The following is a 14837-nucleotide window of genomic DNA, read 5'->3' as shown; positions in this document are numbered from 1 at the left end:
CCATCTGTACTGCGCTAAAACTGCCTCCAGCGGAGACAGTCCAGAATGATAGGTTCAGAGTGCATCCGTCGAACAATACTCTGACCATCTGCACGCCAAACATGCAACGTGCCGAAGCTTATAGTCGCCTGACATCTTTTCAGATGGCAGACCAGCTGTTTGAGGTTAAGTCCTACGTACCAACGCCAGAAGATTCTGTCCGAGGTATCGTCTTCAACACTTACACGAGAGAAACGGACGAGGAGATCCTAGCGGAACTTCGTGCCCGAAATCCCGACACGGATATAATACACGCGCGAAGAATGGGGCAGACCAGGCACTTCATCATATTTGCCGGAAATCACCTCCCAAGATCCATCAGATATCTGATGTTCGATGAAATCGTTTATCCATACCACGACAGAGTGGAAGCTTGCTTCAACTGTCGGAAGGTTGGTCACCGCATGGACGTCTGCCCACAACCATTCCGCGAACTCTGCCGCAGATGTGGAGTCAACCACGCTCAGCCCAAGCAGGGAGAACAACATACGTGCATCTCCACTTGCATCATCTGCAGGGGCCATCACTTCACTGGCAGCCGCAACTGCAAGTTCCGCTTTCAAAAGCAAGTAAAAGAAGCCAACATGAAGAGGGCCAACAACAGCAAGGGCCAAAAACAAACCGACGAGAGACAATCGCGATCCAGGAGCAAGCATCCACCAGGGGGACGCCACCGCAGCGGATCGTCATCCTTCCCTCCCTTAGGCAGCGATGCCTCGTCGAGTAGCGCCAGCAGATCCGCCAGCCGCAGCCGATATCGCGACCGCAGCGAAATCCCGGGACGCAAGAGTGTGACCTGGCACACAGACCCCGAAAAAGAAGCCCTTCAGAAACAGGTGAGGGAGCTTCGAATGCATAACCAGCGCTTGCAGTCCCGAATAGACGAGCTGAGGAAGCTAATAGGCCAACATGCCGTAACTCCTTCTAATAAACCAAAATCCTATAAGGCAGTGCTACAGCAGTCTGAAACCACAAGTACTCCACCTGAACCCAAATCACCTTCCCCATCAGGCCCCTCAGTGATCAAACACAAATCCCCTGCTCTTCCCAAGCAGGACGATAAGCTAGGAGATAAGGCTATGGACGTGGAGGTGGCATCTAGACTTAAAAGGCCGGCCAATTCGATGGCAGATACTCCTCTCACACCTCCCAAGAAAAAAAATGAAACGACGGTAGCAGATTTAGTCGACAAAGTGGACCGCAGATTTGCCAAAGTAGAGGCCGACAGAAAGGCCAATCTAGAACGTCTAGATGCCAAATTCGCGGCTACACTGGCAGAATTCAAAAGTTTTATCATCGACGAAGTTAAGAAAGAAATGGCCAACCTAGCGGCCAGGATCACTACACACGGAATGCAACCAATTCATGGGCAATATGGCCCCCCGCCCGCAGAGAATTAGCGTATGGCAGTGGAACTGCAGGCACTTCCTTCCCAAGAAGGATCACCTGCAGCTTCTAATCCAGAATACTGAAGAAAATCCGGACGTAATAGCGCTCCAGGAGAATAGAGGAAAAACCAAATTAGAGGGATTCAAAAGCTTCATGCAGGAAGGCGCGGACACCAAAAAAGAACAATTAACCGCTATTCTAGTACAAAGAAACATCACGGCTATCCAGCACGAATTCGATGGCATAGCCGCTAATTACACTCTCATAGAGGTTGTTCCTCGCAATAGAGGAGACAGAAATCTTTTCATACTAAATGTGTACAGCTCTCCCCAAGATAAAGGGCTAACCGTTCCAAATTTATTGCGTAAGACTATGCACTTCACTAAAGGAGCGCAACTCCTCGTAGTCGGAGACTTTAACGCACCCCATGCTGAATGGGGATACGTTAAATCCACCAAGAAAGGCACGAGGCTATGGGAAACTTCACGCGATCTCGGCCTCACTTTACTTAATGATCCCCACTCCTGCACGCGGCTAGGCAACAGCGTCAGCAGGGATAGCACACCCGACCTGACCTTCACCAAGAATATAACTGAAGCCAAATGGCATAACACCAGAAATACGGCAAGCAGCGATCACTGCATTATAACAATCTCGTTTCATACGTCCGCACAAAAGTCAATTCCAACAAGCACTACGCTCACGGATTGAGATAACTTTAGAAAACTTAGGGAAGATACCGCTCCCACCGACATCGAAAACTTAGATAGTTGGGTAGAGCAGCTTAAAAATGACGTGCGCAAGACGACCAAGGAGGTGGACGCGACGGAAGATCAGCCGACGGCTGACTCCAAGCTTCTACATCTCTGGGAAGCGCACAAAAGCATCCTCAATAGATGGCAAAAACAAAAACACAACAGGGCACTTAAGCTAAAGGCAGCCAAACTACAGAGGCAGATCGAAGCACATACATCCGACTTATCTAGGCAACAATGGGGCCAGATATGCGACAGCCTAAATGGTCAGTTAGGCAGCAAAAGGGCCTGGCTCCTCTTAAGGCACCTCTTAGATCCCACTCAAACAAAATCTACTACCAGATCTCACATGAGCGAAATCATTCACGGATTCCCCGGAACAGATGCGGAGCTCCTAGACGAACTTCGAAAGAGATACCTGAACACGTCCAAAAGCGACGCCCTTAACCGCTACACGGGTGCTCCCAACGAGGAGCTGGGCAGAGACATAACGGACGCGGAGACATGGGCTGCAACCGGTCACCTTCGCACAACATCAGCCGCGGGACCGGACGGAGTCACGAATAAGATGCTGCGGAATCTAGATCGTAAATCTCTCTCGGCAGTTACCGATTTAATGAATGGATATTGGCGCAAAGGAGAACTTCCTCAGTCGTGGAAACACGCGATAGTAACGTTCATTCCTAAACCCAACAAGAAGCTCAGCATTGAACACCTCAGACCCATATCCCTTACCTCGGGCTTAGCCAAACTCATGGAGCATGTGATCTTGAGCCGATTGCAAGGCTATGCTGAGGATAATGACTTATTACCCAGTACTATGGTAGGTTTCAGGAGCCACCTATCAACCCAAGACGTCATGCTCCAGTTGTATAACGACGTCATAGATCCCCCGGATAAAACCGGCACCAAAGCCGTTCTTGGACTTGACTTAGAAAAGGCCTTCGACTACGTGTCGCATGGAGCAATTCTAAGAGGCCTCTCGAGCATAAATGTAGGTGCCAGAACCTACAAGTATGTCAGTTCTTTCTTATCGGGAAGAACGGCAGAACTCTCAATTGGGGGCATCAGATCGGATAGGATAGAACTGGGAGATAGAGGCACGCCGCAAGGCTCCGTCCTGTCACCCTTTCTCTTCAACCTATCACTCATATCGCTGCCTAGCAAGCTAAACGCCATAGAGGACTTACGTCATACGCTCTATGCGGACGACGTTACCCTATGGGTGGCGAATGGCTCCGATGCTCACATAGAAGAAACTCTTCAGAAAGCAGTACAAGTAGTCCAGGAGCATGCGAGTAGCATAGGACTCAATTGTTCTCAACCCAAGTCTGAACTGCTTCTAATCAGACATAAGAAACGGAGAGAAAGCATCACAGAGGTGCACCTTCAAGGTCTCCCGATAAAGGAGGTCGAAACCATTCGAGTACTAGGTCTGTTCATTCAAAATAATCGTAAGAGCAACATTACAATCACCCGTCTGGAAACAACGGTCAACCAGATAGTCAGGCTCATTCGAAGAATCACTGCTAAGAAGAGAGGTATGAAGGAGGCCGACATCTGTCGCCTTATACATGCATTCGTCATTAGCAGATTCACCTACTCTCTACCATACCTCAAACTATTTAAGGTGGACATCGACAGATTAAACAGGTTACTCAGACAGGCATATAAAGCTGGTCTAGGGCTTCCTAGAAACACACCCACGGACAGATTTTTATCCTTGGGTATACACAACACTGTAGAAGAACTCATCACTGCACACAAGGCGATGCACATCCAAAGACTGGCCAACACTACAGCGGGAAGGGAGATTCTAGATCGAATAGGCGTAAACACTGAACCCATGTCTAACCGACCGGGCCCTCTACTACGAGGAGTGCGCGACAAACTGCTCATCAAACCGGTCCCCAAAAATATGCTACCGGGCTTCCACGATGGCAGACGACGAGCCAGAGCGCGGGCTCTGCATAGAAAGTACCTCAATCATCCTGGAGCAGTATACACCGATGCAGCCGATTACAATTTCAGCCAAGGGGCCTTCGCTATCTGCGCATCCAAATTCATAGCAGGAAGAAGCGAGTGCATCTCTGCGGCCTCAGTCACGGTCAAGTACGCGGATCAAGCAGAAGAAGCGGCCATAGCCTTGGCCATAGCAAATACTGACGCTGACATCATTCTCAGTGATTCCAAGACTGCCATACGCAACTTCTCGCGCGGTAGAATATCCCTAACTGCTAGAAACATCTCACAAATATTACACTGCAACGAGAAATAGAACTGGTATGGACTCCTGCCCATTCAGGCAACCCAGGGAACGAAGCAGCCCACCAACATGCTCGAGGTTTTGTCGGCCGAGCGGTGGGTTCTTGTCCAGGGGGATGCGAGATGGAGGCAGTGATTTCGTAACACGAAATTACCCAATTCTACAAACTCTCTCGAAGAATCTATCCTCCCCTGCACAAGTCACTCTCCAAGCACCAAGAGGTGGCTTGGAGAAGACTTCAAACCCATTCTTACCCGAACCCGTACATTTACGCCCACATCTACCCCGATCTCATAGACCCCGCCTGCAAACACTGCGGTAGCACTGCACACCCTCAATCATATGCTATGGGACTGCCCGGAGGATCCTCCTCCGGAAGCTCTTATAGAAGCTCCCTCACCAGACGCCTGGGAAGAAGTGCTGCGCAGCTCGGACCCCGCCGTCCAGGCAGGAGCCATTGAGCGCGCCGAAGAGGTCGCCGCCAGCTATCAGCTAACGGCCACCTGGCCCTTCTGCTAAGCGTCCAGGAACCCTTCTTTTCCGACAATAAAGTTTTCTCTCTCTCTCTCTCTCACCGGGAGCTCCTCATCAGGCCGCTCCCGAGGAATATGCACCCATCCCATCATAAGCAGTGCCACACAGCCTGTGCGAAGGCAAACCACCGAGCGTAGGCTCCGAGCCGGACGACGTATGGGTGGACGCTGCCTGCACGGGTGATGAAGCAACAGCAGCTGTGATGGACTCCTCTTTATCCACCCTCCTCACACTACCTCTCCCTCCAGACACGTCCCCAGAGGCTGCAGAGGAAGCCGCCATTGCACTTGCTATCACCCGCACGGAAGCCCGGTACATTTTGAACTGCGCATTCTAAATTTTGCTCGAAGTCGAGTCCATGTCCTAACTTTCGGCATACTGGACTCGCCCGATGCACCCCCACCCCACCAATTGGAGCTGATATGGGTGCCTGCGCACTCCTTGAATCCCGGAAACGGGCTGCCAACTTTTTAGCCCGAGGTTCTTTAAACCGGGCTAGGTGGCCTCAGATCGGACCAATCGAGTGCAATCGAGTTTACGTCCGGTTCGAATTCGTTCGCAGCGACTGACCAATGGGAAGCATTGTGACATCATGTCACCTGCAGTCACGTGTAGCAGAAGCGGATGTAGCGGCAAACACAGTGTGTGTTTTGGTTGCTGCGCGCACACGTGGGCACACGTCGAACATGTCCACTCATTGCGCTCTTGAAGGCACGCACGCGTTTCAATGAGCTGCTGATTGATGAAGTGGAGCATGAGATCGAATGAGTACCGCAAGAATGTAAACATAACTGGACTGTGGGAAGAAGTTAGAGATGCCAGAGATCGATCAACCCCACAGATGAGTACCATTTCTTTTAGTCCATTTTTGTCAACTGTAATGTTGAAGTTCTGATCATGAGTGACTGCGCCGCCCCTCGTTTGACGATAAACGACAGCCGGCTCGGAAGGTCAATGCAGGCAACATGTTCAATGCACGCTGCATTGGTATGCAGCTGCACATGCGGATTCTCAGCGTTTTAAACAGCGATAGTCTGCATTGCTTTGTTTGAAGAGAACATGAAAACGTTAATAAACCACAGTATAGTGTGCTCTGCTTACAAAAAAAATATCAAAGGTGTCTTTTTCACTCATATTTTTTCACGCTTTATAATTGCTTACACACTGCGAAGGCCAACCACATGCATAATCTAGGCTCTCATTTTAGTTAAATTTTAAAAAAAAAGGCGACACTAACACTAAGTTTAATGACACCCAATCTTGTTCACTAATTGGGACTACATGCCTGTGCCCGGTTAAGTAGTACGGTAAATTTTGCCGCTCAGCACAAGACAAACGCCTCAGAGTTTGTGTTGCGGTTTCCGATGGCGTCGAAATGGAAAAATAGTCGCGTGCTGTGAACTGTCAGTTCACTATAAAGGCACTCAAGTGACCAGAATTATTCTGGACCTTTGAAATTACTGCGGCAGCGCTGTTTTATTTGCAAACATTTGTGTGCTCAAACGTCGAAATAGCCTCATCCCGGCACCAAACCCGTCCTAGTTTTGTCTTGTGCTGTTACTGTTTATTGTGGTATGCATTTTCACTCACTTAAGTGAAGGCACGTTCAGGGGAATATGACTGAATATTCATTCAAAATATGAAGGAACCCAGCGCTCACCGAAACTAAGAAATGGATATGGGGATGTTTCTTAGTTATACTGGGCTCATTTTGCTGCTTCTAATGGAGTGTAGTCCTGTCAGTTTTGTTTTACACAAACAACTTGGGAACGCACTAGACAATTTCTGGAGCATGTTGAAAGCGTTCATACTTCAATTCAGATAATTAGTTTCATTTGTAGCTAACTTTCATACAGTTTTCAGTTACAGTTGATTGTGTCCAGCAGAGATGGAGAAATTTAAAAGACACATATAGAAGGAAGCTCAGAGACCTCGAATGTGATTCAAGGAGTGGAGCTGGAGCGTTACCGAAGAGCAGGTGCTGGGTGCACCTTGAAAGGATGCGATTTTTAAAAGACCAGATGGAAGTACGTCAGTAAGTATTACTCCAGTGCAACTTTCCCACCCACATTTCATTTTACTTGTTTGCGATAGTTTCAAGCGGAAACATTTAGGCATCATTTTCACAGAAAAAAATGAACGTTGCATGTACTGCTTCTCAGGGTGTATTGTTCATCCACCACAATAACTGTTCAGTGTGATGCCTCAATTTAGTTAGTGCAGTTTCATTGCAGCTGCGATTTCGTGAATGCCAGGTTTGCGACATAGTGATCAGTAGAGTCACAGGTGTATTCGCAGTGCTGCTGTGATAATCTTAGTGATCAATGTTTACGTAATGTGACCATCCTGCAGAGGACACAGCAGCATGGAGGTGGTGGCCGCGCAAGAAGTGTTCGAAGACCACCCACGACTAGGGTCTCCAGCTGCAGATTCAGCACCAGCAGCTTCTTTCCAGGACATTTTTTTGTGCCCTGAACTGCCGCAGCCCAGCACCTCTCAGTCTGTGGATGAAGATGAAGGCATGGCGAGCCAGTCTGCAGGGAATGGCCCGCCGCAGCCCAAAAGGCGGAGGAAAGCTCGGGAAGAGCTCGATGTTGTAAATGCACAGCTTGCGACTGTTTGCAGTGCATTACTGGCGCACAGGCTAGCAGATGCCGATTAACACTTCTTGCTGTCGTTGAAACCATATGTGGCAACTGTGCGAAGCAATATGAGACACCATATGCAAATGGAACTGCTCAACATTGTAGGGCAGTATAGCCAGGGAGTGTATCCCACTCACCTTATGATATCGCCACAATAAATAAGTGTGAAGAGATGTGGTATGTCTGGCACCACATTTATTTCACTGTGCTGCAGTTGTGAAAAAAACGGAGCAAAGAAGCCATGGCAAGTTATTACCTTGTAGGGCTCGTAGAACAATGGTATGCATGTGCTTTACTCAATACCCAGTGTTCAGAGGGAACAGCTGAAACAGGCTTTATTTTCTTGCTTGCATACTATGCCTGCGCTGCCACCTATTTGAAGACAATGTTATCTGCACTGGAAAACAGAGAAAAACGGACAGTAGCGCTTGCTCTTTGGTGCAAAAGACGAATGAATGAGACCTGTTGACCACACGCGGGACACTGACGACAAAGGCGAGGAAATCTGAGCTACCAGGACATTACAGTCACAAATATTACCAGGTTTGTTTACTGTCAGTTGTACCTGTCTTTCGCACGTTGATAAGCTGGATGATGTACATGCAGTATGAAGGTCATCGACATAAAATGGGTATGTGATACACTATGGGATTACTTTGGCTATGGAATTCATTTTTAGGATGAAAAGTATAGTGCTTAAAATGTGACCGTAGCCATGAGTACTACTACCAAGTACTTGGGCAAATGGCTTTGTCAGGACCGCGCCGGACCGAGTTTGTTGTTTTTTAAGAGAAGTTTATGATTGTGGAGCGTATCAGATTTTCTGAAGCAGACTGGGCTGATGCTATGCCTAAGCTTAACCATTTCTTTTTTTCTGAACTGTTGGCACATTCGGCTCCAAGACAGCCAGCTTTCTGAGTGCTTATCTTCTTGTTCATACCCTGCAAGCTGTGGTGCTAAGGCTAGCAGCTGTATACATTTTGTTCCCGACATTGGCATGCAGTGTTAGGAAAAAGAACTGTTACGGCTGACAGCTCTTTACATTTTTCATTTCTCACAAAGTGGTACTATCGGTGACGTGCAATGTTAAATGAAGCACTGTTAAGGCTGGCAGTTTACAGTTTTGTTCTTTGCAAAGTGGTGTTATCGGTAATGATGTACAGTAAAAATGAAACACTGCTTATTCATGTTTGCTACAAAAAACTCAACTGTGTTCCATGTTCATCGCAAACCGAATGGAAAACTTTTTGCTTTGTGCATAAGGAATCTTTCACAAAAATGCAAATTTCCGTTAATAAATTCTATGAATGGTGTCACCCATTTTCATTTGGCAAGTGCCTGAGCCTATAGACTTATAATGCGCACATGGCTGGGTGGCCATTTACAGGATCATCACCAACACCACGCACAAGTGGAGACTGAATATTGGCCAGAAGAGTACACACTACCCACATTTCATTGAAGAGTGGTCCCAGAGAAAGAAGGATTGGCCTGTCAAATATGTAAAAGTTTTTGATGCGCTGAATGTGTCTTTAAACCTATGTGAGCAGAGATGCAAGGGTTTCTTGTACCTCCTCTTCACTTAACTGGTTCATTGTAAGGAAAGGCGGACTGTTCAGTCCTACCCCAATATCGGCCAGTGTATCACTGAAACCAAAGCCTTTGTCAGCCATGGCATCAACTTGGTCAAAAGGAAAGGTTAAAAAGCCACTCTGTCGAATGCATTCTTTGTCAAAGATTGACCCTGGGAAAAGGCTGAAGGTCACTGTGCCATCCAGTGAAATTCCTATCAGGCCTCTGAATGTATTCGTCAACTTGTATGTGGAGAATGTTGCAAATTGTAGGGCCAATGAACTAGCTGATTGGCACCTGATTTCTGTGGAATCCAAAATGATTTTTGTGGAACCACGCCTTGGTCTGAAGACTAAAGGTATCTCTTGTACTTGACAGCAACAGAGACATGCGAGTTAGGTGTATAAAACTTCTTGGCCACATAATGCGAATTCTTGAAACTGTGGTGATCAAAATGCAGAACCTGTAGGGTTCGTGCGGGTCCTCGGAAACCCTTGAATTTGGAAGAAGTGTTTTCAAGGGCCTTGGGAGTCTGGGAATTTTCGTGGGGTCCTGAAAACCCTTGAATTCTGGTATGATGTGGTGAGGAAGATGGCCGTGGAAAAACGCTAGTATCCTTTAAATTATATTTTTTCACAAATTATCTAGTTGCGGATAACTTTACTGGAACTCCACCTCTGCGGCTTTGATCGCCACCACGTCAGCAGGTACACTGCATAAAAGTAGACGAAGCCCCACTGTCTCCACCAGATGCCGCACACGGCTACCGTCACCTAGGGTGCCTCGATGCGCGCGCCCTCTTGGAGGGTGGTGCCATTCTTTGAAGGGGCGAACGCCGCCTCCGGAGCGGCAGCGGCCATTTCGCTCCCCACGCGTCGCCGCGGCTGCTTGGGAGAGGCACGTGCGCGGCGTTTTCTGGGACAAAATGCCCGGGTGTTGCGTGCCCCAGTGCACGAACCACTCACGAAATGAGTGGAAGATGTACCGGTTCCCTAAAGAACCGAAAAGACGGCTTCTCTGGCTCGTAAAAATCAAGCGCGACAAGTGGCAACCCACGGACCGCTCGTGTGTATGCAGCGTAAGTTATGCTTCTTCTGTATTCGTAGTTATTCTTTCATTTGCATGCTTTATACCGTAGCGTTTGTCAGTCTTGTATCCTAGATATCTGGCGCATATGCTTGCGTGTTTAACTCGTTTATTTCTGGGCAACACGACATGCTTAGTTCTTATAATCTCTTGTTGTACATGTAGTACTGCGAGCGCGTAAAGATGTGCGCTCTTTGCTACCGGATCCTTGTGCAATTTCTTTTTTGTGCGCAGTGGAACGAAAGGGGAGCTCTAAGTTACCTTTTATGCTATGACATACAGAGCGCTTTGAGGAATTTTCTCGGCGTTGTATTCTTGTGCCGCTGTCCAACTCAGACGGTGTGCGTGCGTGCGCGCGCCCGTTTGTGTGTGTGTGTGTGTGTGTGAGAGAGAAAAAGAAATGAGGCGTATGACCAAGCAAGACGCATGTGTGGCCATGACAATCATGTCAGGACTCGTTATGACTAGTTTACTAACGGCTAATTGGTAGTTACTGCATGTATAAAGGCACGCTTAACTTGGTGATCGATATGTGTTTTGTGATCACGCTTGTCTAGACATTCGCTTTTCTTTCCCCATTCGATGACCGGTGAATTATCTGAACATCTGACTGGAGATGAGTGACGAGGATGTCATGACTACGGAGCCCTTTAACAACGGAAATTTCTTAATGGTGATGACAGGATCAGACGAAAGAGAAAGCTGTTTCATTGAAGCTCCACAAAATTTGTGGACAGCATGATCGAAAGCGGGAAGTCGTGAAAAATCCAGGATTGACTTACAGCATTGCCTTCTTGCGCGCACATATATGAGTGCAACGTTTTATTTTTAAAGGAATTTCTTAGCTCACTGCCCATGTTCCACCTAGCAGCAAAGGCAAGAACCTTTAGTATCTTAACATGGGAAGCACACATCTCTTCAGTGTCCAATAATTTCCTCGCACTCTCCCCGTTTTTTTTTTTTTTTTTTCAGAAAGAAGTCGACGGTCTTTTGCCTCTTTCTTAGTGTATCTTAACAAGCACCTGAATTTCACTTATAACTGTTTGGGCATGTCCCTGTTTGTGTTACTTATTTTTAGCTGTTTAGAATGTTAGTGTGAAGCCCTCTCAATTTAAACATTAATAAGTTTGTCTGATCATTGCATGTTTCTGTGTTACAGGCACATTTTGAAGAAAGCGCCTTTGAGCAGAATAGGGCTGACGGGTGGAAAAAATTGAAGCCCAATGCTGTGCCAACGCTTTTTTCCTTCAGAGGTATAATAAGCCACATATTTCTACATTAACGAAAGTTTGCAACGCTTCTTTCCTAATCCTATTGCTTCTTTCATTCTTAGCCTGATTGTTCTAACTTAGTACTGTAATGACCGGCCATTTGTAGACTCACGTGGAGCGATTATTTTTTTTTTTTTTCATCATACTGCAGACCCAGTGAAGGGTCCTAGCAAGAGGGGTAACAATTTCAGAACAAAACACAAAAGCATAAAGTGCAAAAACACGAACATAAAATTCACACAAATGTTTCTTCAGAGAATTAGGCGGCTCACATTACAGAAAGACTCTTCATACCTCCGGTCAATAGAATAGCTCGTTTTCATTTTTTACAGGGAGGTAAATCAGCCGCGCCTTCCGCCCAGAAGCATGATGCTGACAATTTTGCATTTTATTTAATTTTATGTCTAAACGTAGCAAGACTTGGAGCATGCTCGTTCGTAATGATAAAATAATGCACCATCTGATTTGCAGCATGTGTGGCCTCTCTTTTTTCAGCGATGCCTAAGCACAGGAAGCCGCCAAAGGAAAGGTTACAAGGGGTGCCTGCGGCAGCAGAGCAAAGGGGCACTCTGCAGCATCAACAGAGTGCTTCTGATACCACATCAACAGAAATTCAGGACCAATACGTCAACGACATGGCTGATATGCCACACACGGCAAATCAAGAACTGCAGCCATTGCCCAGTGACGACAGGGAGACGGCTCAAAGTCAGATGAACAACTCACCTCGCCCAAGTTCCATTCCAGAAACTTCAATACCCGCCACAGATGATTCCCTGCAAGTTGCCTGCGCACTTCGTGCAACCCGTGCAGAGAAGTGCAGTAACAGCTCATGTGCTACACTTAATAAACAGCTAGAGGACATGAAGAAAAAATACGCGAAACTTAGCGAAGTTCACAGCAAAACAAGTGCTACAAATAAGTCAATTAAAAGGAAGCTTCAAAAAATGGAAAAGGCCAGCGAAATGTTACGAAAAAAACTGAAGTTCCTAAATCAAGACCAAATGCGAGCCCTGTCTCGGAACAGCAACAAAGGTTCCACCTGGTCGTCCAAAACAATTAAACAAGCCCTTCAGATCAAATTTGCGAGTGGAACTTCAGGCTACGAAACCCTAAGAAGACTTGGGTACCCACTGCCTTCTAATAGGACTCTTGTCCGTCGTCTTCAGGGACTCAAGTTCCTACCAGGAATCTTAACTGAAGTGATTGACGTTCTCAGAGTAAAAGCAGAGGGCATGGAAGATATTGAAAAAGATTGTGTGCTTTATCTCGATGAAATGGAAATTGCACAAGGGTATGACCTCGATCGTGCTGAAGACATTGTGTTTGGAGGGAAAACATTTCCAGCAGTTCCAGATGAATCTGCATGTCATTGCTTAGTGTTTATGGTCGGAGGATTGAACACAAGGTGGAAGCAGGTAATCGCATACCATTTTACAGGAAGCTCTGTCGACGGGGGTCTGCTTAAGAGTTTTGTTCTGGAAATCGTGCAGCTTTGCGCTGACATTTCTCTTAGAGTGCTTGTGGTAACCTCTGATATGGGAGCGTCCAACAGAGCTATGTGGCGCGAGTTAGGTTTTTCTAGCCATAGGAATTCTAACACTGTGTGCTCAATCCCTCATCCGATGCTTCAGGGAAAGGAACTCTTTTTCACTGCGGACGCGGCTCACGTGATAAAAAATATCCGAGGTCAGCTTTTAAACTCTATTGACTTTACGCTGAGCGATGCAACTGTCTGCCAACATAGCTTACCCTCAAACAAAGTCAAGCTGGAGCACGTGCGCGCTGTCGTAGAATACGACTCTAGCAAAGAGCTGAAAATTGCACCCAAACTTTCTGAAGCTCATGTCAGCAAAGGCCACTTCACAAAAGTGAAGGTCGGCATAGCAGTTCAGTTCTTCAAGGAATCCCCAGCCGCCATTCGTTGCCTAATAAGAGAGAAAGTGCTCGAACCAGAAGCTGAAACCACAGCATGGTTCCTGGAGCTCATCGCAAAATGGTACAAACTGATGTCCTCACGACATCCGTCAGTTGCACTTAGTTGGCAAGATATGGCAAAGTACCATGAAGCCTTGCACATGTTGCGCCTGGCAGTGGACACAATTCAAGGCATGCAGATGGGCAGCACATCCCAGTGGAAGCCCTCACAGGCAGGTCTCATGATTGCAACAACAGTTGTCCTTCGTTTGCAAGATATTGTGCTTAAAATGGATGGCTACAAATTCTTTCTCACCGGGAGACTGCTACAGGACTGCCTGGAGAATCTTTTTTCTGTTGTGCGTCACAGGAAACCCGTTCCAAACGCGTATGACATGAAATGTGCTTTGAAACTTGTATGCGTCAGTCAGTTTTTGCACACACCAGCAACCTCAAGCTATGAAACGGATGATTCTGAGTACCTGCTTGATATGATTTCACAAGGAAAAAAAGAGTACGTTGGAGATGTTGAAGAGGAAATTGACGATGGGGAAATTCTGTTCATTGAAGCACTGACTTCAATTGAGTGCAGTATTTTGCATCATATTGGCGGATTTGTTGTGAAAGGAATTTTGAAGAAAACGAACTGCGAGCAGTGCAAGGCTGCAATGCTTGGCTCGACGAACCATGAGCATGCATATTTAACTGCACTGAAAGAGTACGTCCAAGATGGTGAGAACTTGTGTTATCCGAGTGGTGCGGTTATGAGCCTTCTTCAATCCTGCGAAGAGCACTTTAAAGGAATCACGTCCTGGACAGACAATCTGTTCACCCTTAAGTCCCCTCTAAAGGCTGTCACAGAATATTTAAACAAGAACACATGATTCACTATGGAGGCCTGTCAGCAACACAAGGATTCTCTGGCAAACATACTGATATCAAGTTATGCAAGAGTACGGCTACGCATTCACCTGAGTCAGCTCGAAGCTGCGAGAGTCAATGGGCATGGAAGCAAGACATGCGCTGCAGTTAATTTGCAGTGAGTTGTAGCGCTTGTTTTTGACATTTTAAGGTTTCCGACCAAATAAACAAGCTATCACATCGGAAATCGCTAATTATCGGATGCAGTTTCTTTTTTCATTGTTCAGAAACCGTGTGGCTGCTTTATTTTAGCGGCATCGATATCTGATTTATAGTAGTGAGCAGTTTACATTATATTGCTGCATAAGATATGCTAAACAGGGCTTACAGTCCGTGACTGCGTGAGTCAAAATTTAATGCTATAGAAATCATATGTGTGAAGCACCAAGTAATCTGGCATGTATTAAAAAGTTTGTTTATCTCCATCTGCATATCGAAAGTA

At 46.7% G+C, this 14837-nt stretch overlaps 1 protein-coding gene and 1 pseudogene across 1 annotated transcript in view; one reads left to right on the top strand and one right to left on the bottom strand.

The window, feature by feature from the left end:
• Positions 1 to 14837, bottom strand: part of LOC149369585 (uncharacterized) — a 123134-nt gene that overhangs the window by 47157 nt on the left and 61140 nt on the right. The gene's annotated exons all lie outside the window — the stretch shown is intronic.
• Positions 11347 to 14713, top strand: LOC149369593 (uncharacterized; annotated as a pseudogene).

Source organism: Amblyomma mixtum, chromosome 1 (assembly GCF_055824585.1).
Source record: "Amblyomma mixtum isolate Tamu chromosome 1, ASM5582458v1, whole genome shotgun sequence".
Taxonomy (NCBI): domain Eukaryota; kingdom Metazoa; phylum Arthropoda; class Arachnida; order Ixodida; family Ixodidae; genus Amblyomma; species Amblyomma mixtum.
The sequence above is the reverse complement of the archived record's forward strand: the minus strand, read 5'-3'. Positions and strand labels throughout refer to the sequence as shown.